This window comes from Cervus canadensis, chromosome 14 (genome assembly GCF_019320065.1).
Source record: "Cervus canadensis isolate Bull #8, Minnesota chromosome 14, ASM1932006v1, whole genome shotgun sequence".
Taxonomy (NCBI): Eukaryota; Metazoa; Chordata; class Mammalia; order Artiodactyla; family Cervidae; genus Cervus; species Cervus canadensis.
Window position 1 is genome coordinate 61,794,239 of NC_057399.1, and position 19,686 is coordinate 61,813,924.

Genomic DNA, 19,686 nt, shown 5'->3' on the forward strand with positions numbered 1-19,686 from the left:
TGGGCTTGCTGTGAGCATAGCTCTCTGTCAGAGGAGCGGGATGTCCCGTGAATGTTTATTATGCAGATTCGCGTGTGTTGCTAGGTTTATTTAAGTTTCTCTTTGTGATCCCAGCTTTCTTTACTTCCTGGACTGAGAGGCAAGTTTATTTTTCATGTTGATGTGATACATAAATTTCTCAGGCCCCGCTAGCGACTTTGTTCTCCTTCTAGTAGAAGCGTCAGGTCACGGTCTGGGCAGGGAGCCCACGCACTGACCGCTGGTTGGTGTCTGATGTCTGTGCGGCTGCAGTCCTGCCGCCACCCACCCATCCCTCCCGTGACTGCGGGGTGTTGGCCCTGGTGGGATTTACTCAACATACCTCATGTTCAGGTGGCTCAGTGATCAAGAATCCGCCGGCAGTGCAGGAGACACAGGAGGCCTGGGTTCGATCCCTGGGTTGGGATGATCCCCTGGAGGAGGGCATGGCAGCACACTCCAGGTTGCCCTGAAGAATCTCATGGACAGAGGAGCCTGGCGGGTTACAGTCCATAGGGTCACAGAGTCGGACCTGACTGTAGCGACTGAGCACACATGTTTCAGTGGTAAATGTTGAAATTTAGAAGGTATGAAAACAGGTTGTATTTTGCTCCTTCAGTACACAGTTTTTCCTCTGTGACTGGATTGAAAGGTCACCATTTCTTGGAAGTTACCAGACACACTGGTAACTTAAATCAAAGAATAGAATAGGTAAGTTAAAGCTAGAGCAAGGCCAAGATTGATTTTAAATTTGATACCTCATATCAATTTTCTTAGTCAGTTGGGTGTAATCTGACAAGTGTGTAGAGTTGCCAGTAATTGTAGCAGTCACGTCCTGGATAAGCACTCCACCAGACTGGAGAGGGATTAGATCACAACTGTCTATCGGCAGCTTTAGAAAGAAAACAGCGGCAGTTTTGATGACAGCACACGCATTGTAAATGGTGGGAATGATGTTCAGAGCTGGTCTTTGGGATTCAGGAAGGTAAATTCTTGACTACCTGACCTTGGGGAAAAGTTTGTAGCAAGATGTTTTGTGATCTTGAGAGAGTGAAGTCATATTTTAGTAACTTTGTGTTCTCTTGGTTGCCTGCAGGCAAGCTGTGAAACAATGTCTACAGTGCTGTTTTGCATTGATCCCGCTGTCTGAAAAACAACGCAGTGGTGCACTTCATAAGCTGGAAAACTCAATGTGCCCTGAAGTGTGAGCATGCAGTGCTGCTTGTATATTCCAAGCAACAGCCCCAAGCATCAGGCTGCTTGCCTTCCTGTTACATCTCACACAGACCGGACACTAGAGTCCTAACCCTGTAGACCTACAATCTTTCGATTACTGCTTCCGATTGATAAATACACTTATTTGGCACAAACAGACATGATCAAAGGTGACCTGAACAATATATAGGTTTGATGAGTGAATATGCTGGGCTTTTCTTTAAGGTTTGACCAAAGAAGGATAGCACCCACAGTAGCACGGAGTTTTGTTTAATAAAAACAAAGGTTAAAGACAGGAACTGTTTCTCGTGAACTCTGCAGCGCTAAAGTCATTCAAGAGTAAGGCAGCAGTTTTCTGGACAGCTTTGTGGTTTCCTTGCAGAGGAAGGGAGCCACCTTTGTTTCGTGGCCCTGCGGCATACCTGACAGGTGAGGTCACCCGTGTAGCTGATAGCGGCCACGGCTGCTCCCTGCGCCTCTCAGCTTCCAGTCCTTGGAGCCAGGCTTACGTGTACCTGTCCATGAAAGGCTTCTGAAGGACAAAAGCCAACCCCAGGGGCATTGTGAACCGTGAATGGACAATAAAAGACAGAGTGCTTCTGTTTCTCAGATAGCCTGTTGAAGAACAAAGGAGCTATTCACTCCTGTGTGACTTTCATGTAGCTACAATGAAGGAGGGAAGGACGGTCGTCGTCGTTTTGTGCTTGATCTTAAGGCTGCTCAACTGAGATCTTTGCAAGCAATGGTTTTCAGTTATTCAGACTGATGAAGTCACCGAGGGATGTGCTGCTATGTCTTCTTACGTCTCGTTCCTTTAGGAAGAGGTGAATTTAAGACGTAGGTCCCCACCCCCTGCAGGTGCAAGATGAAAGCATTTAGAGTCGGGTGAAACTCTAACTGTTGCAGTCGTCTCCTGACCCGTCCCCTGACCCGTCTCCTGACTCATCCCTTGACTTGTCCCCTTGCCCCTGCCATGTGTCTCGGGGTCCCTGGAGTTCCCATCAGTGTGACGTGATGCCTCTTGTCCAAAGGTGCACAGGCAGAGTGCCTGAGCCCTGCCCTTTCCTCCACCTTATCTTTGACGCCTGCGTTGTTGACTCCTGTCGCACAGATCTTGTCATTTATTAAATCACCAAGGCCTGGGGCCTTGGCACCTGCTCTTTGCCCTGCCTGGCGGGAAGGGCTGCTCTTACACACATCTCAACATGGCTCACTCCCCTGCTCCAACTTGCTGTCTTCCTTGGAAGGTCCTCTCTGACCACCGTATCCGAAAAAGCACCTCGTCTCCCTCTGTCCCCGCCCTGGCCTTGTCCTGCTCCTTCTTCTTCGTGGCGCTTTGTTCCTGGAGTTAAGTCACTCAGTCATGTCCGACTCTGTGAACCCATGGACTACAGCACCCCAGGCCTCCCTGTCCATCACCAACTCTTGGAGCTTACTCAGACTCATGTCCATCGAGTCGGTGATGCCATCCAAGCATCTCATCCTCTGTCGTCTCCTTCTCCTCCTGCCTTCAATCTTTCCTAGCATCAGGGTCTTTTCCAGTGAGTCAGTTCTTCGCATCAGGTGGCCAAAGTATTGGAGTTTCAGCTTCAGCATCAGTCCTTCCATTGAATATTCAGGGTTGGTTTCCTTTAGGATTAACTTGTTTGACCTCCCAAGAGTCTTCTTCACCACCACAGTTCAAAAGCATCAGTTTTTCGGCTTTAAGGCTTCTTTAAGGTTCAACTCTCATATCTGTACATAATTGCTGGAAAAACCATAGCTTTGACTATCTGGACTTTTGTTGGCAAGATGATGCTTTTTAATCTGCTATCTAGGTCTGTCATAGCTTTTCTTCCAAGGAGAAGAAAAACTCGAAGTGTCTTTTAATTTCTCGGTTGCAGTCAATGTCCTCAGTGATTTTGGAGCCCAAGAAAATAAAGTCTGTCTCTGTTTCCATCTGTTTGCCATGAAGTGATGGGACTGGATGCCATGATCTTAGTTTCTGAATGCTGAATTTTAAGCCAGCCTTTTCACTTTCCTCATTTACCTTCATCAAGAGGCTCTTTAGTTCCTGTTTGCTTTCTGCCATTAGGCTGGCGTCATCTGCGTATCGGGGACTCCTGACTTGTTTGTTCTTTCCTTTAAATAGATGGTCAGCTCTTTGAAGGCCAGGACTTACACTTTTTTCCTGTCATCCCAGCAACTGGAGCAGACCCTCAGTAAAGAATTTGTTAATTGAACAAATCAGTGAATGAGTTTTACTTGAGGTACATTGGGCTCCAGGACTCTGCACACCTCATGCTGAAAAACATGTGGCAAATGGGAAAATGATCGTGAATCATTCAGATGTTTCAGTTGGAACAGAGAACTTTTGTAGTTGAGCACATTCAAGTGTCATATTTGCTTGTTTGGCCATTCATTTGGTATTATTTTGTTTTATGGGGATAAATGTAGAACAGTTTAAAAATTATCTTGCTGTGAGCCCTTTTGTTCAAACCAGGAGATGAGCGACGTGACTTGGGGCTGTATCGGCACCTCTGTTTCTAACTTTCGGAAATGATACCCGCCCTCTATGAGTGGTGGAGCGCTTTGTCAGGCCTCCTTCTGTTGAGGCTACCAGGATAAAGAGACCACAGAGAGGAGCGTGGTGCTTCTCATGTGTTTCTGCAGACACCGCGCTTCACGCGCTGCTGGAGGAGGAGGGATGTTGTTTTGTGTGCCCACGGGTGCTGGAGGAGGGGGTGGCGATGCCGTGTCATCTCTGCTGTGTCGTGAGTCCTGAATATTCCTGCTGAGGTTTGTGGGGATGCAAATCAACCCTAAGAGATCCTGTGTTTTTAGCTCAGCCGAAGGGTGGGTTGGTTCTTGTTGGTTCATGTCAGAAGCAACTTTCCTTTTCCAAGTCTGGTTGCGGCTGTGTTCGTTACACGCAGGACTCACCGGAGCATCCCTCGGGGGCCCTTGTGTGTCACCAGGGACCACACCACACTGCATGTGCTTCCCCTGGGGAGTGGCCACTTGCGTGTGTCCGGCAGGGCGTCTTTGTGTTTCTCACTCCCGGAAAATTCTGTGCTTCCCTCTTACTGGCACTCGGTCCGTTTCTATGTAGATTTAGAGGCTGTCCCTTCTGCTGCTGCTGGAGAGTCACCAGAAACGGCTCTGAGTGGTTCTCTGAGGTCCCTGTGAGTGTCATGCAGGTCATGCTGGAGGGACCCTCGGTCCCATCTGGGGGTGTCACAGCCCCCCCGCCCCAGCCCTGCTCTGGTGACACTGCATGGCTGGCTCGCTCTCCCCTTTCCGCTCCCGTGCTCAGCTCCGGGGTTTGCGGTGCTGCAGGAGGGACGTGCCACCTCCTCAGACTCCAGTCCCCTGGTCAGCAGCCCCTCCGTAGTCTCAGAGCAGTGAGCCTATTCTCTGTGCCCCTGTTTGTCATGGGGCCTCTCCACCCCTGTGGGTCGCAGCTGTCCTCAGGAGCTTGGACCCCAGCACAGATCAGGGAAGCTGGGTCCACCTTCCAGCTTCAGGCCTGCCCTGTGAGACTGGTCACTGCTGGTCGCTGTCCCAGCTGGGCTCACCTCCGGCACTGCTCTGGACATCCATTAGCTCCTTCCATAGACAGTGAGTTAGGAGGAAATCTGCCAGCTGGTCCCACCACCTCTCCTGTCCACCTCCCGGCTGCAGACCCTCAAGCTTGCCTTTCTCTTTCCACCTTCTCACTTCTTGTTTCCTCTTCCTGCCCCTCCCGGCCCGTGTCCGATTCCAGTATCTGACCTTTGTCCTCAGACATCACCTTTTCCCATTTTCCCCAATCAACCCATTGCGCCTTACCCTGTTAAATAGCTGTTAATGTCCTTTTTTCTTTTAAAATGTAAAAAAAAAAAAATATACAGTTTTTAAAAGTTGCTTTCAGTTTGTATAATCACAGAGTATTGACTAAATTCCCCCTGTAGCACAATACATCCTTGAAGGTGTCTTACACCCAGTACTTCTCCCCACCTCCGTAGCCCTTCCCCATCCTCACTGGTGGGCTTTCCAGGTGGCTACGTGATAGAGAAGCTGCCTGCCAATGCAGGAGACACAGGGTTGATCCCGGAGTCGGGAAGATCCCCTGGAGGAGGAAATGGCAACCCACTCCAGTATTCTTGCCTGGGAAATCCCATGGACAGAGGAGCCTGGAGGGCTGCAGTCCATGAGATAACGAAAGAGACACAATTGAGTGACTAAAACGACAACAGCATCCTCACTGGTAACCACAAGTTTGTTCTCTAAATCTGTCAGCCTGCTGCTTTTCCGTTATAGTCACTACTTTGTTCTGTTTTCCTCAGTGTCTTTTTTAACGTTAACCATGTTTGATTTGGGATAGAAAAACCAGTGGAGCATAGAGCATGTGGTAAGAGATGGCTTGCTCAATACTTTCTCTAATTTTTCTGTGAAATGGAACATTGTCTTCTCCCACCTTCCTTTCTGGATGGAGAGCCATGAGATTTTTCACATTTTTCACCAGCAGTCTTGCAAGATGGGAATTATTATTCGCAGGGAATTATTTTATAGATGAAAATACTTCAGTTGGCCTGTAGTTTCGGAGTTAAGTGATTGCTGGGTAAGTGACTTGCATTAGTGGATCAGGCCCAGTTAATGCACGTGTGTGCCTCTCTGAAAATGAAAGTTGAAAAATTGAATTTGTTCCTTGGTAATTTGATTTGTAGGAAGTGGGGAACAAAGGATTCCAAACAGGGCTTTTAAAATCAGTTCTAATTAATTGTGTGTGCAGAGGCATCTGTGGAGATGGGGAGGCAATTAGTCTAATTATATTTAAAATACAGTTGCATGCCTCAACAGACCCTCACCCCCGTGGGCCTATCTTTCTCTGATTTCTCTTTTAGGCAATCAGTGGACTTTTTGGCCATTAAGCATGACCTGGTCAGACTCTGTGGAGCAGAAGAGTGACAGGCTGCAGAGGAGAAGGGCTCGTTCCCTCCTGCTCTGTGATCACGAGTGCCCAGCACACCCAGGTAGGATGATTGAGGTGTGCTGGGGACCATTTTTGTTTTCTAACTACTTACCTCCCTCCCGTATCCCCCAACCCACACACCCCTCCCCCCGCTGCCCCACCCAAATCTTATTTTTGAAAAGCTAAGCTCTCTCTGAAATATTTTTCTCATGCTCCAGTTTGGAGTAATCTAAAAGTGAGTCCGGATCGTCCCTGGTAGCTCAATCGGTAGAGAATCTGCCTGCAGTGCAGAAGACCCGGGTTTGATCCCTGGTTTGGGAAGGTCCCCTGAAGATGGAAGTGGCAACCCACTCCAGTATTCTTGCTGGACAATTCCATGGACAGAGGAGCCTGGCGGGCTACAGTCCATGGGGTCATGAAGAGTCAGACACGACTGAGTGACTAAACCACCCAGAAGTGAGTCCTGTTCTGCACATTATGAGCTGATTTGAGTTTCAGAGCAAAACTTGAGGAAGTAGACCCTTGTCTGACAACGTTCTCTTGGCATGAAGGACTCGGTTGCTGGCCAGGGGGAGAGGCTGGGGCCACCTGGACTTCTGAAGGCCTTTTATACCCACCACGTCTTCAACTGCCGCAATTGCGGTGGGTCTGACACCCCTGACAAAACTGTGTTTTTCTTTCTTTTCGATGTAAGCACTTGGTGTTTGCACAGGAGAAGGAACCAAAGACATTTTCTGCCTTTTCATTAAAAACTAACAGTCCACTTTTCTCTTCCATACATTGGATTTTATGGGAAGAACTGTGCTAGGTGGTCTTCTGCAAATACTCCCCTACTGCCCTCCCTTTGGTTTCTGGTGGCATTAAAAGTGATTTATGAATTACATTTTTGTTTTATAGGATATCCTGCCATTACAAAATGGCAGTCTTTATTACTGACCTACCACAGCGATTTTGCTTTTTATTTCAGCCGCATTTGCTGTGTTTCTGACCACATTATTTGTAGCAGAAACTGAGGCTGACTACCATTGCCGTATTGATAGCTGGACCGTGTGGTTTGCTCCTTGCAGGCTTTCTCCCACAAGAGTGGCATGTTGAGGCCTAACTGGTGGCGTTAGGCCGGTTGGACCTTTGTTTTCTAACTGCTTTGCTCTTCCTGCTCTTCAGAACACAAGCTTATTATATTGGTGTCAATACAGTGGATGTAGGTGTTTGTTCAGTTGCTCAGTCATGTCCAACCGTTCTTTGCAACCCCATGGACTGCAGCACGCCAAGCTTCCCTGTCCTTCACTGTCTGCCGGAGCTTGCTCAAACTCATGTCCACTGAGTCAGTGATGCCGTCCAACCATCTTGTGCTCTGTCGCCCCCTTCTCCTCCTGCCTTTAGTCTTTCCTTCATCAGAGTCTTTTCCAATGAGTTGGCTCTTTGCATCAGGTGGCCAAAGTATTGGCGCTTCAGCTTCAGCATCAGTCCTTCCAATGAATATTCAGGAATGATTTCCTTTAGGATGGACTGAGCAGTACACACATTTTGACAGAGATAGTTAACACGGACATTTGAACACGTCACTTCCTGGGCAGTGAGGCTTGTGCACCAGCACTGGGGCCTCTGATCATGCCTCATCCACAGACACAGGCTTAACAGAGCAGGTCTGTTCAGAGGTGACAGTTTCGGCTTCCTCCCTTCTCGGAGGTTACTCTGCTGAACAGTTGGAGTTTGAGAAGTTTATTCTTTAATCTTGGAAACAAAACCACTCTTCTTGTTATGGTAAACATAAGGAATTCTTTTAACATCTAGTGCAGTCTAGGAATTTGGTTTGTAAAAAAGCAAAAGTTTAATGTATTCTTTTAAATAGATGTTTGTGTTTATAGTATTGTGTTCACCTCTTGTGTGTTGATCATCTTTTCATATGTGGAACCTGCATTTTGCATCACCTTTACTAAAAACCAGGAAACACACATTTTTGCTTTGTTATAATTTCAGTACCATTTTAGCACAGAGCCTTATTTACTGTCCTTTTTGTTTCTTATTAATAGACTGTTCAATAATAGTACTATTTATTTTTTTAATTTTTTTCATTTATTTTTATTAGTTGGAGGCTAATTACAGTATTGTAGTGGTTTTTGCCATACATTGACATGAGTCAGACATGGATTTACATGTGTTCCCCATCCCGATTAATAGTACTATTTAAAGACATTAAAGGAATTAACAGGTTATGGCCAACAAAGTTCCGTCTAGTCGAGGCTATGGTTTTTCCAGTAGTCATGTATGGATGTGAGAGTTGGACTATAAAGAAAGCTGAGTGCCAAAGAATTGATGCTTTTGAACTGTGGTGCTGGAGAAGACTCTTGAGAGTTCCTTGGACTGCAAGGAGATCAAACCAGTCCATCCTAAAGGAAATCAGTCCTGGGTGTTCATTGGAAAGACTGATATTGAAGCTGAAACTCCAATACTTTGGCCACCTGATACAAAGAGCTGACTCATTGGAAAAGACCCTGATGCTGGGAGGGATTGAGGACAGGAGGGGAAGGGGACGACAGAGGATGAGCTAGTTGGATAGCATCACTGACACAATGGACATGGGTTTGAGTAAACTCCAGGAGTTGGTGATGGACAGGGAGGCCTGGCGTGCTGCAGTCCATGTGGTCGCAAAGTCAGACACGACTGAGCGACTGAACTGAACTGAACAGCAGAACTGAAAACCAATGATTAACTTTAGAAAAGTTTAGCACTGGGGTGGCCATTATGTCTTGGTCAAGTATGTGCAACATAAACAAAATCATCATTTTGTCCTGTGTCTTATTTTATTAGACAGCTTTCCCCTATTCTGTCTTAAATACTCCCATTTGCTTTTTAGTTTAGTTAGGGCATGAGGTGTTGTTAGTCTTTCGCCTTCAAGTAATTCTGCTTATTGTTAGATGAATTTAAATTATTAACTTGTGGTGGGGAGAATTTAGATTGATTGACATCCTACCATTGGGACTATAGTGAATTCTTGAGTCCACAGGCAAAAAAAAAAAAAATACAATGTATTGTGAAACTCCAGAATTGGGTAGAAAGAGATCGCCTGTATAGTGGCTTTAAAAAAACGAAACAAAACTGGGAAGAGCTTTTACAAAAGCAGCAGGAAGTTCTTACTGAGTCAGCACTAGGCCATTGTGTGGCGGGTTTGCAGGTTTCCAGTTAAGCCACTGGGTACTTACAGTCCTCAGTTCACATGGAAAAATTTGAAAGTGGCAGTGAGGCTACTGCCCAGTGTGTGTGTGTGTGTGTGTGTGTGTGTGTGTGTGTGTGTGTGCGTGCATGCGCACGCGCAGGGCTCTGCATGTAATGACTCAATAGCGAACATTAGACAAAAAAAAGTGTCATGCGTGAAAGCAGCAAGAAGAATCCAAATAGAGTGGCCTGAAAAAACAATAGGACAACCACTGAAACGTCATTCCATGTAATTTCGAGATGAGACATAGCGCTGGCCCCAGCATAAGTTGAGCCTGTGGAAGCCTGTTACTAAATCAGAAGTGGGCGGGAATGCAGCTCAGAACCTCACTTACTGCTCTTCAGTCGGTTACCCTAGAGACAGACTTCGCATACTGACCCTGGCATCTCCAGGATAGCTCAGTGATTTGAGTGAAAACCTGAATGTACGATTTGAAAATGAGGGTTGACCATAGTCCGTACAGTGCATTACATTTGTGGTTGGGTGGGAACTTCTAGACTTTTGCAGTCATCTTTTGGAAAACAATGACATAAAAGATCAGAAATAAATTCTGATTCTAAAAAGTTCAAACAGGAAAAGCTCAGGACATGAAAGCAATTTTCTGAAATCCCTGGGGCTGGGCTGTCAAGGCTGATTTGAATGTCAGGCCTCCTCTCAGTTTGCAGCTGAACGAGGTAACTGGAGAATGTAGATAACAAGATCAATAGTCAGGGGAGTGCTGGAGATATTGCTTAGAGACTGAAATGAGAGAATCAGCCTAGAATGACCACAGTCCCATGCAGCTCTAACTTGAAATGATTACTGAGAACACGTGAGCTTTCGCCCTTTCGCTTGCTCTGTCTGCTGTGTTTTGCCTTCTGGTGTTGTTCTGAAGTTGCATTGAAAATGACATCTCAGAGATTCTCCTTGAAACACACTAATTCAACTAGGGATTGTTCAAAAAGTATCAAATAACGAGTGGAGTTGAAGCCTGGACAGAGGGCTCTGACGGAAATGAATACTCTTCCCTGCGGTGTTGTTTTTCTAGACCACCTGGATCAGAAACGCCAGGGTACTTATTAAAAACGCAGGTTTCTGCTCCCTCCCTCCTCCCCCCCAGACCCACTGGTTTTGGTTTCCTGGGGCTGGCACTCCGAAATCTGTATTTTGAACAAGTTCTTAGGCTAGTGTGTAAGGAAAAACACTTCCAAAATATAAATGCAGATCTTTGCTCATAAGACACAGTGATTGAAGGTTTCAAATCTGTCTTAACTTTGGAAACAAGGAAAATTTTGGAAGTGGTATTTCACCCCAAAATTACTGCTTGATAGAAATGATTATGCAGATACTAGAACTTGGGCCACTGCACAAGCGAGGTGTCTGTGTGAGGAGAAAAGTTTTCATAGAAAGCGTTTGCATGTTTGTGATCAAATTATCCCTCGGTTTAATGATCAAAATGGCTTTAGGCAGAGTATTTCCCTTTTGGAGAGAGTAACAGTCACTTACCATAATTTTTACTCCTTTGTTAGAAAAAGTTTTCTAATTCAACTAGAAAAACATTTGATCCCATTCCTCCTTTGCCACCAAAGGGGACCGTATTTATAATATTTGGAGCCTGTAAATATTATTATCAGGCTTCCCTGGTGGCTCAGTGGTAAAGAATCCACCTGCCAATGCAAGATACTCGGGTTCGATCCCCTTGATGAGGGCATGGGAACCCACTCTAGTATTCTTGTCTGGAGAATCCCATGGACAGAAGAGCCTGGCAGGCTATATATAGTCCATGGGGTGACAAAGAGTTAGACATGACTTAGTGACTAAACAACAACAATAAATATTATTGTTCATATGTGATATCTTTAGGTTTTATTGGAAATGTGATTGAACTGAAGCTTCATCTCTTATTTTGCAAAAGCAACTTTTGATGTTACACTTTCTGCTGTTTTAACTTCCCAGTTGCAAATTTAGGGACTGGCCTTAAGGGCAAAGAACAGGTTGGCTTTGTGGGCACGGAGAGCTGTGGAGCGAGCTGGCCTCCCGGCCCCAGCCCAGGTACTTGAGTGACTTTGCTGTGGGCTCTCGGCCCCAGCTTTTGAGTTTTCCTCTTAGAAAGAAGCCAAGTTCTCCTTTCAGTTTGGGTGTGTTTCTGGAACCGCTGGCTGACCTGGGCCCAGCCCGGCGTGTCCGGCCTGCTCCGTGTTGTGCGTGGAGCTCAGGGGCCCGTGTTAGCAGAGGCCTGTGCTCAGGTTCTTCCCGCCCTCCTGCGCCTCCTTTAGCACGGGGATGGTGACTTACAGCACAGACAGCACCCCCACAAGATGAGGCCAGACAGTCCTAGCTAGAAGTGGGGCTAAAGTTCACAGCCTGTGCTCAGTAGTGTGTTTGTTGAATAAAATCTATGTAAGCTCCTCCTACGTGTTATCCAGCCTGCATTTCCTGTATTAATTTGAGGGTTTAAACTTGGGTCCATTTCACATAGACTTGATCCATTGGCATAGCGTTAAATTTGTTGTTGTTGTTTAGTCACTCAGTCATGTCCGACTCTTTGTGACCTCATGGACTGCAGCACGCCGGGCCTCCCTGTCCATCACCAACTCCTGGAGCTTGCTCAAACCCATGTCCATTGAGGCAGTGATGCCATCCAACCATCTCATCCTCTGTCACCCCCTTCTCCTCCTGCCCTCAATCTTTCCCAGCATCAGGATCTTTTCCAGTGAGTCAGCTCTTTGCATCCGATGGCCAAAGTATTGGAGTTTCAGCTTCAGCATCAGTCCTTCCAATGAATATTCAGGACTGATCTCCTTTAGGATTGTCTGGCTTGATTCCTTGCTGTCCAAGTTACTTTCAAGAGTCTTCTCCAACACCACAGTTCAAAAGCATCAATTCTTTGGTGCTCAGCCTTCTTTATGGTCTAACTCTCCCATCTGTACGTTACTATTGGAAAAACCATAGCTTTGAGTAGATGGATTTTTTTAGCCCCCAGTAAAATTTTCTAGCTCCAAGGAAATGTTTACGAAGAAGGCCCCACTCCCTTCCAAGGCCCCTGCAGTGAGCGGGATGCTGTCTCAGTGAGGCCTCAGCTGGTCACCCAGCTAGAGCTGAACACCAGCTGTGTAGGCGGGAGAGGAATCGTGCAAGCTGGCGGCCCAAGTTGCAGTTTCTCAAACCACCTCCTTAAATAATCAAGTGAAACTCAGTTCATTGTAAAACTCATTGAGAGGTTTTAATTGACCTTCAGAAAGTTGACCATCCTATGATTCCAGGAGTAATTGTCTGTGCTCTGTGAGCCTTACTTGTTGGAGTTCATTATATATTTTTAAAGAGAAGATTTTCATTGATGGATCTTGTGTTGTAATGTGCAGTTAATTATTTGCAGTTCCCTGAGGGTATTTTAAAAGACTGTACTCATTTCATTGAGATAGAAATGTTTGATAATGGAGGCAGACATTGCTAAAATGGTTGGAAGCTTTAAACCTTGGATGACGCCTTTTGATTTCTTTGGAAAAGTCTGTGAAGGGCTATTTAGTGAAAAAGCATGTTTGCCTGTTGACTGGCTCCAAGGTTCTCCTGGCAGCTGTCTGTTTTGCATTCAGAGCAGCCCTTGTGACTCTGAGCTCACCCGCCAGCCACTCTCCAGCCCCTGAGCCTGGCCTCACGGGCATCAGCTTCTTTCTGAGAGTGGCTTGCACACCTGGGTGCAGGATGTCCCTCATGGTTTACCAGAAATGTGTGACATCATAGAAACAGCCCTTTATACAAAGCAGGTCGATTGGTAACCTTCCTTATTGGTGTAATCATGGCCAAAGCAGTAACCCAGGTATGGTTTGTAAAGGCAAAAATCCCACTGAAAGATGGAGGTGAATAGGAAAAAGATCATTGATGCGTTCCTGAGATGAGCCAGGTGTATCTGGTGTGGTCTAGCGTTTAAGAACTGGCTCGGGTCAGGCTTGGTCTGTAGATGTTTGTGATCAGGACAGACTTTTTGTTTTAATGGGCTAGTCATCAAAATTAAATGTTTCCAACAGTAATAATAATAAAGACCTGACCGAGCACAGCAGTGGGTACAGCCCTCAGCTTCGAAGGTGCTTGAAAGACTGTGGTATTTCACAGCTGCGAGGGGATCATCACGGTAGAGAAGAAGAGAGTCAGCTTGGGGATTCTTAACCTGTCCGTCTTTATTCCTGAAATGGTTAAATAGCCTGAAAATCACGTAGGAAGCGAGAGGCTAGTGAGGCTCTGATGGGGCAAAAGTGAGGTGGAGGGAAGCATGGTCAGGACCAGGGTTCTCTGGCCGAGTGTTCACACAGCCAAGGTGGTTCCGCGTGGACCTGAGGGTCCCTGCAGTGGGAAGTTTTGATTTAGTCCTGAGATCCAGGACCATAACCTGGGCAGCCGAGGTGGCGAGTGGTGCCTCGTGAAGGGAGTCCAGGGCTGATCCCTGGCCTTGCTGCTGTCATATCTGACCTGAGAAAGTCCTTTAGCCCAGATGGGCAATGGCCCAGGGGTCCAGCCTCTTCTGCAGCTTGGATGCCCTCTCCCCGGAGAGGAGGGAGCACAGGGAACTCTACTCAATACTCTAATGGCCTATGTGGGAAAAGCCTAAAAAGGAGAGGATGTACATGTGCGTGTACCTGATTTGCTTTGCTGTACACCTGGAACCAATAGCACTGCTAATCGGTTACACTCAGTAAAATTGTTCTTAAATGTAAAGCTCCATACACATTTTATCACACTAGCCCCTGACTAGGTTATTTTTCAGTAGTGTAAGGTATTTTTTAGTATACATACTAAAAACGTGGTTCTTCTCTCTTCCTTTAAAAAAAGTCTCCCTATGTTTTCTTTAGCAAAATTGTGTCTCATAAGCATTTCAGAACTTTGCGTTTGTGGCAGGCTGGTTGTTGTGGGTACTCCTATGAGCATGGCAGCCTTTTTCACTCTGGAAATAGGTTCTCCTTTTCTTCTAAGTAAATGAGAATCTCCTTTGGACGATGATGCTCTGTGAAAGGTTCCATGCTCGTAAGTGCGGCCCTCATGCGGCCCCGCCACGCGTCCTGTGTGTCCAGCGGGAGCCTCTTCCAGGCTGGCTTCCCGTCGCAGCGTTCCTCCTCCGTCTGCCGATGCTGTCCCCGCTTCTCGCCATCAGGAGACGTTAATCACTGTGCGCTGCACACAGCCAGTTGGCACCACACATTTGGCTCCTTCTGTTGACTCTCTAGTTGGCTGGCAGATTGTGTGCTCATTGAGAAGGGGATGTGTGTGTATTTGTGTTTGTTTATATGCGTGTTACTGGCAGAGGATAAGGCAGGAGCAGAGTTGGACTGGTTAAATACAACCATCTCTCTTCCATTTTCTTTTTTTTCCACCTCACTATGTACCAGAGGAAATCATGGGTGTTTACTCAGTTTTCTTTTCTTTTTTATGTATTCTATTTATTTTCTTTTAAAAAAGTTAAAGTATAATTAATGTACAATATTATACATTACAGGGCTTCCCTGGTGGCTCAGTGGTAAAGAATCTGTCTGCCAAGGCAAGAGATGCAGGTCTGATCCCGAGTTGGGAAGATCCCCTGGAGGAGGAAATGGCAACCCACTCCAGTATTCTTGCCTGGAGAATCCCATGGACAGAGGGGCCTGGCAGGCTACAGCCCATGGGGTTGCCAGAATGTTACAGGTGTACAACCCGCAAGTGAAAGTCACTCAGTCGTGTCTGACTCTTCGCGACCCCATGGACTATACAGTCCATGGAATTCTCCAGGCCAGAATACTGGCGTGGGTAGCCTTTCCATTCTCCAGGGGATCTTCCCAACCCAGGGATCAAACCCAGGTCTCCCGCATTGCAGGTGGATTCTTTACCAGCTGAGTCACAAAGGAAGCCTGTGTACAATACAGTCATTCACATTTTTAAAAGGTTATAATCCATTTATAGTTATTATTAAATATTGACTGTTTCCACATTGTACAGTGTAGCCTTGCAAATTATTTTATAACTAAATTTGTGCCTCTTAATTCCCCACCCCAAATCGCTCCTCCCGCCTTCCCTTTCCCTACTGGTAACCATTAGTTTCTTCTCTGTGAAGAAAAGAACAGCGAGTCTGGTTCTTTTTTGTTTTATTCACTAGTTTGTTGTAGTTTCTTGATTCCGTATGTAAGTGGTACCACACAGTATGTGTCTTTCTCTGACTGACTCCTCTTAGTAATGGCACTCTTTAGGTCCCTCCACGTTGCTGTAAGTGGCGTTGCTCCACTCTTATTTATGGCCAAGTAATACTCCATTGTATGCATGCACCACAGCTGCTTTATCCCTTCATCTGCTGATGGAAGCCAAGGTTGCTGCCAAGTTTTAACTACTGTAAATAGCGCTGCTGTGAACACTGGGGCACGTGTGTTTTTTTGAATTAGCATTTTTGTCTTTTTTGGACACATACCCAGGAGTGGAATTGCAGGATCATATGGCTACTTTATGTTTAATTTTTTGAGAAACCTCCATGTGGTCAATTATGTGTTACCTTTTGAGTCTGTGTATTTAACATTTTATTTTTAGAGTGGCAAGGTATGGGGTACATGTTTGCACATCTCTTCGCCGTGTTGTGAATCCCCTCGGCCCTGGTGGCAAGGTGGCCGGCGTGTGGGAGGAAATAGAGGGTGAATCACCAGGTGTTTGCATGCTGAATCTCTAATCCCATGAGCAGAGTGATCAGGTGAGGGCCCCTTAGCTGGTGAGCGAGGGTGTCACTGAGGGCAGGCTCAGCCATGACTGGTGACAGACAACTCATTGTCTGGTGACAGCTGTCTGAGGGCGCCTCATGACCACACTCACTGCTCACTCGTGCCATGGGCCCAGTGGGGGGCTGGGGGCGGGGCCTGTGCCTGGGGTCCCCCAGAGCCCTAGGACCACAGAGGCTCCGTCTGAGCTCCTGCTTCTAGGCGGGGACGCCAGCCAGGCTCTGCCTTGCAAAATCCCCCCTCATCCCACCTCCCCCTGAAAGTGACACATTTCACTCGTGCTTACAGTCTGTGGTCCGAACCTCTGCTGGGCCCTGCCCCGCTTGAAGGCGTGGGGGGCACAGCCCCAGAGGGTGGGGCAGAGGAGTCTGTGAGCAGCCTGGCAACTAGCAGGTGGGGATCCAGCCTCTGCCCCAGCATAGTGACCACACAGTGCCCACAACCGTGCGGAGTGTACAGCGGGTGGCCTGACGGTGTCCATGACGGTTTTGTCACTTAAGACACAGAGGACGTGTCCTTGGAAGAAATTAAGTAAACTCCCCCTACCATATGAGTTGTAATTATTGATATGATGTGCTTCTCTACAAGAGGTGGAGAAGCAGGGGTGGTAGGAACATGGACTCTGGAGTTAGGCTGCTTGGATTGCTGCAGATTTCCTGTGTGGTCTCGGGTAAGTTACTTAAGCACTCTGTGCTTTAATCGTCTCCTATTTCAATGGGATTAGCAGTAGCACCTATCGTACAGAGTCACTGTGTCATTTAAAGCTGTGTGTCTGTACTGCTGTTAGAATAGCCAGTGTGGCACTCAGAGTGCATGTTGAGTAACTCTTAGCTGCTATTTTTTGTTATGAACTTCGTTGTGCCACAGAGTAGATGACATCTCTAAAACTATAAGGAAAAGTCTAATGGCCAGGTTGGCCTGTGAGGGCATCTGTGTGCCATTGAAGCCAGGTTATACTGATGCATGGATGCTTGTCAGTGTTTATAATTTTGTGCTCATAAATTTCCTTTGTGTTCATCAAGAATTAGGGAAGTGTTGCTCTGAGTCCTGTTTCCCACGGTAGGGTTAGAGGTGGAGTCCTATCTTAACAACTCATTGACCAGAAACATATTAATTAATACCTCAGCCCAAAGGTTATTGACCAGAGATGTTTCAATATTCACTTACATGACAAGTCTCTGGCCACAGGCATTAATTTCTGCAAAAATCTCTGGGTCAATAATGTGTTAAGAATAGAACGTGAAAGAACTTGATTTAATTATCAGATATGCAACCAGGAAATCAGTGAGTGAGAATGCAAGTGTGGAAACCCAAGTGAGCGGTCTGGCGTGTAAGCTCTGGAGCAGCGGTGGTCCAGGGAGCGGTCTTGTCCCCAGGGACAGATGTCCAGCAGCGTCTGGACCTTTACATCCTTGACAGAGGAACATGGTACTACTGGCGTCTCGTGAGTAGAGGAGGGACAGTAAAACCTTCGGCCTTGCGAGTTTTACTCTGGAGTGGTTTGGGTGAGGACTCTGCGTTTCCAGGGTCTTTAGGTGGACTGACTGCTCGGGTCTGGCAGAGTGAGGTAAGCATGGGAAAACAGCAGCAGCAACAAACAGGCTTACTCCCCAGGGTTAGGATCGGGGTGGCGGAGGGGGTCTCAGAGCAGAGCAAGAAGGCTTACTCCCTAGTGCTAGGGTGACTTAGGATCGGGGTGGTGGAGGGTGTCTCAGAGCAGAGCAAGCAGGCTTACTCCCCAGTGCCAGGGTGACTTAGGATCGGCGTGGCAGAGGGGGTCTCAGAGCAGAGCAAGAAGGCTTACTCCCCAGTGCTAGGGTGACTTAGGATCAGGGTGGCGGAGGGGGTCTCACAGCAGAGCAAGCAGGCTTACTCCCCAGTGCTAGGGTGACTTAGGATCGGGGTGGCGGAGGGGGTCTCAGAGCACAACGAGCAGGCTTGCTTCTCAGTGTTAGGGTGACTTAGGATCAGGGTGGCAGAGATGGTCTCAGAGCACAGGATGGGTGAGCAGATGGGTTACTCAACAGGGACTGGAGACGTTTTAGAGTGGTTCTGGGCAAGGGTGAAGATAGAGAAATGGAGGAGAGTGAAAACCCTTGGGCTTACCTGAAAGCTAGATTTGTAATTATGTTCCTTAATGAAATGTCAGCTTGGAAGGGCAGAGCCGACAAGTATGAAAGAGGAGTGGTCCTGTGAGATAGTGGGGCAGACGGAGGTAGATTGCTGATTAAGCTGCTGATTATCTGGAGGCTATGAGGAAAATCAGACCATGAATTATTGTGGTGAAATACAGAACTTTCATTTTTCCAGAAGCCAAATCACACACACACACACACACACACAAAACTAAAGTAACCAGATATGTTTTTCATGATTTAAAATGACATTTCTTGTTTATCAGCAAGTGAAAGAGGTGAAGAGCGTAGCAGATCAACACTTATAAGAGCACCTGGCCTGTGGTTAGCTTTCACTAAGCTCCAGTTACCATTAGCGGTGAGAATGAAGACCATGAACAATCATATTGAGTATGGTTTAACATTTAAGTTTTTTTTTTTTTTTTTAATTTTTTATTAGTTGGAGGCTAATTACTTTACAACATTTCGGTGGGTTTTGTCATACATTGATATGAATCAGCCATAGATTTACACGTATTCCCCATCCCGATCCCCCCTCCCACCTCCCTCTCCACCCGATTCCTCTGGGTCTTCCCAGTGCACCAGGCCCGAGCACTTGTCTCATGCATCCCACCTGGGCTGGGGATCTGTTTCACCATAGATAGTATACATGCTGTTCTTTTGAAATATCCCACCCTCACTTTCTCCCACATAGTTCAATAGTCTGTTCTGTATTTCTGTGTCTCTTTTTCTGTTTTGCATATAGAGTTATCATTACCATCTTTCTAAATTCCATATATATGCGTTAGTATGCTGTAATGTTCTTTATCTTTCTGGCTTACTTCACTCTGTATAAGGGGCTCCAGTTTCATCCATCTCATTAGGACTGGTTCAAATGAATTCTTTTTAACGGCTGAGTAATATTCCATGGTGTAAATGTACCACAGCTTCCTTATCCATTCATCTGCTGATGGGCCATTTAAGTTATTTTATTCTGATTCTTTAGAAACGGTGTAATGCACAGACTTAATTACCTTCCAGATGACCAGAATATTAAATTAGGCAGATCATCCCGTTTACTCAGAGCATCCAGTGTTGCTGTAATCTGCTCTGTATTGGTGGCTCAGTGGTGAAGAATCCGTCTGCAATGCCCAAGCCTCAGGAGACTTGGGTTCGATCTCTAAGTTAGGAAGATGGCCTGGGGGAGGAAATGGTAACCCTCTCCAGTATTCTTGCCTGGGAAATCCCATGGACAGAGGAGCCTGGTGGGCTGCAGTTCATGGGATAACAGAGAGTCAGACACGACTGAAGAGATTTAGCATGCACGCACGCTCTGTGTTAGGGCTTAATATTTACATGCAGGCAGTCTCCACCATTGATCAGCAGACTCTTAGGTTCTGTCATACTCAGAGTTGCAGTGCTGTGTGATTATTTGATGGGCATGAATCTTACTGGGTGTCGGAGCAGATCAGCAATGAATGTGAACAT

At 46.6% G+C, this 19,686-nt stretch overlaps 1 protein-coding gene and 1 long non-coding RNA gene across 5 annotated transcripts in view; both read left to right on the forward strand.

Moving 5' to 3' along the window:
• SH3RF1 (SH3 domain containing ring finger 1) overlaps window positions 1–19,686 on the forward strand; it is a 154,364-nt gene that overhangs the window by 18,397 nt on the left and 116,281 nt on the right. The window lies entirely within an intron of this gene.
• LOC122452796 lies at window positions 5,369–7,261 on the forward strand. Its single transcript, XR_006272852.1, has 2 exons — window positions 5,369–6,227; window positions 6,385–7,261. It is a non-coding gene; the product is annotated as an uncharacterized LOC122452796 (long non-coding RNA).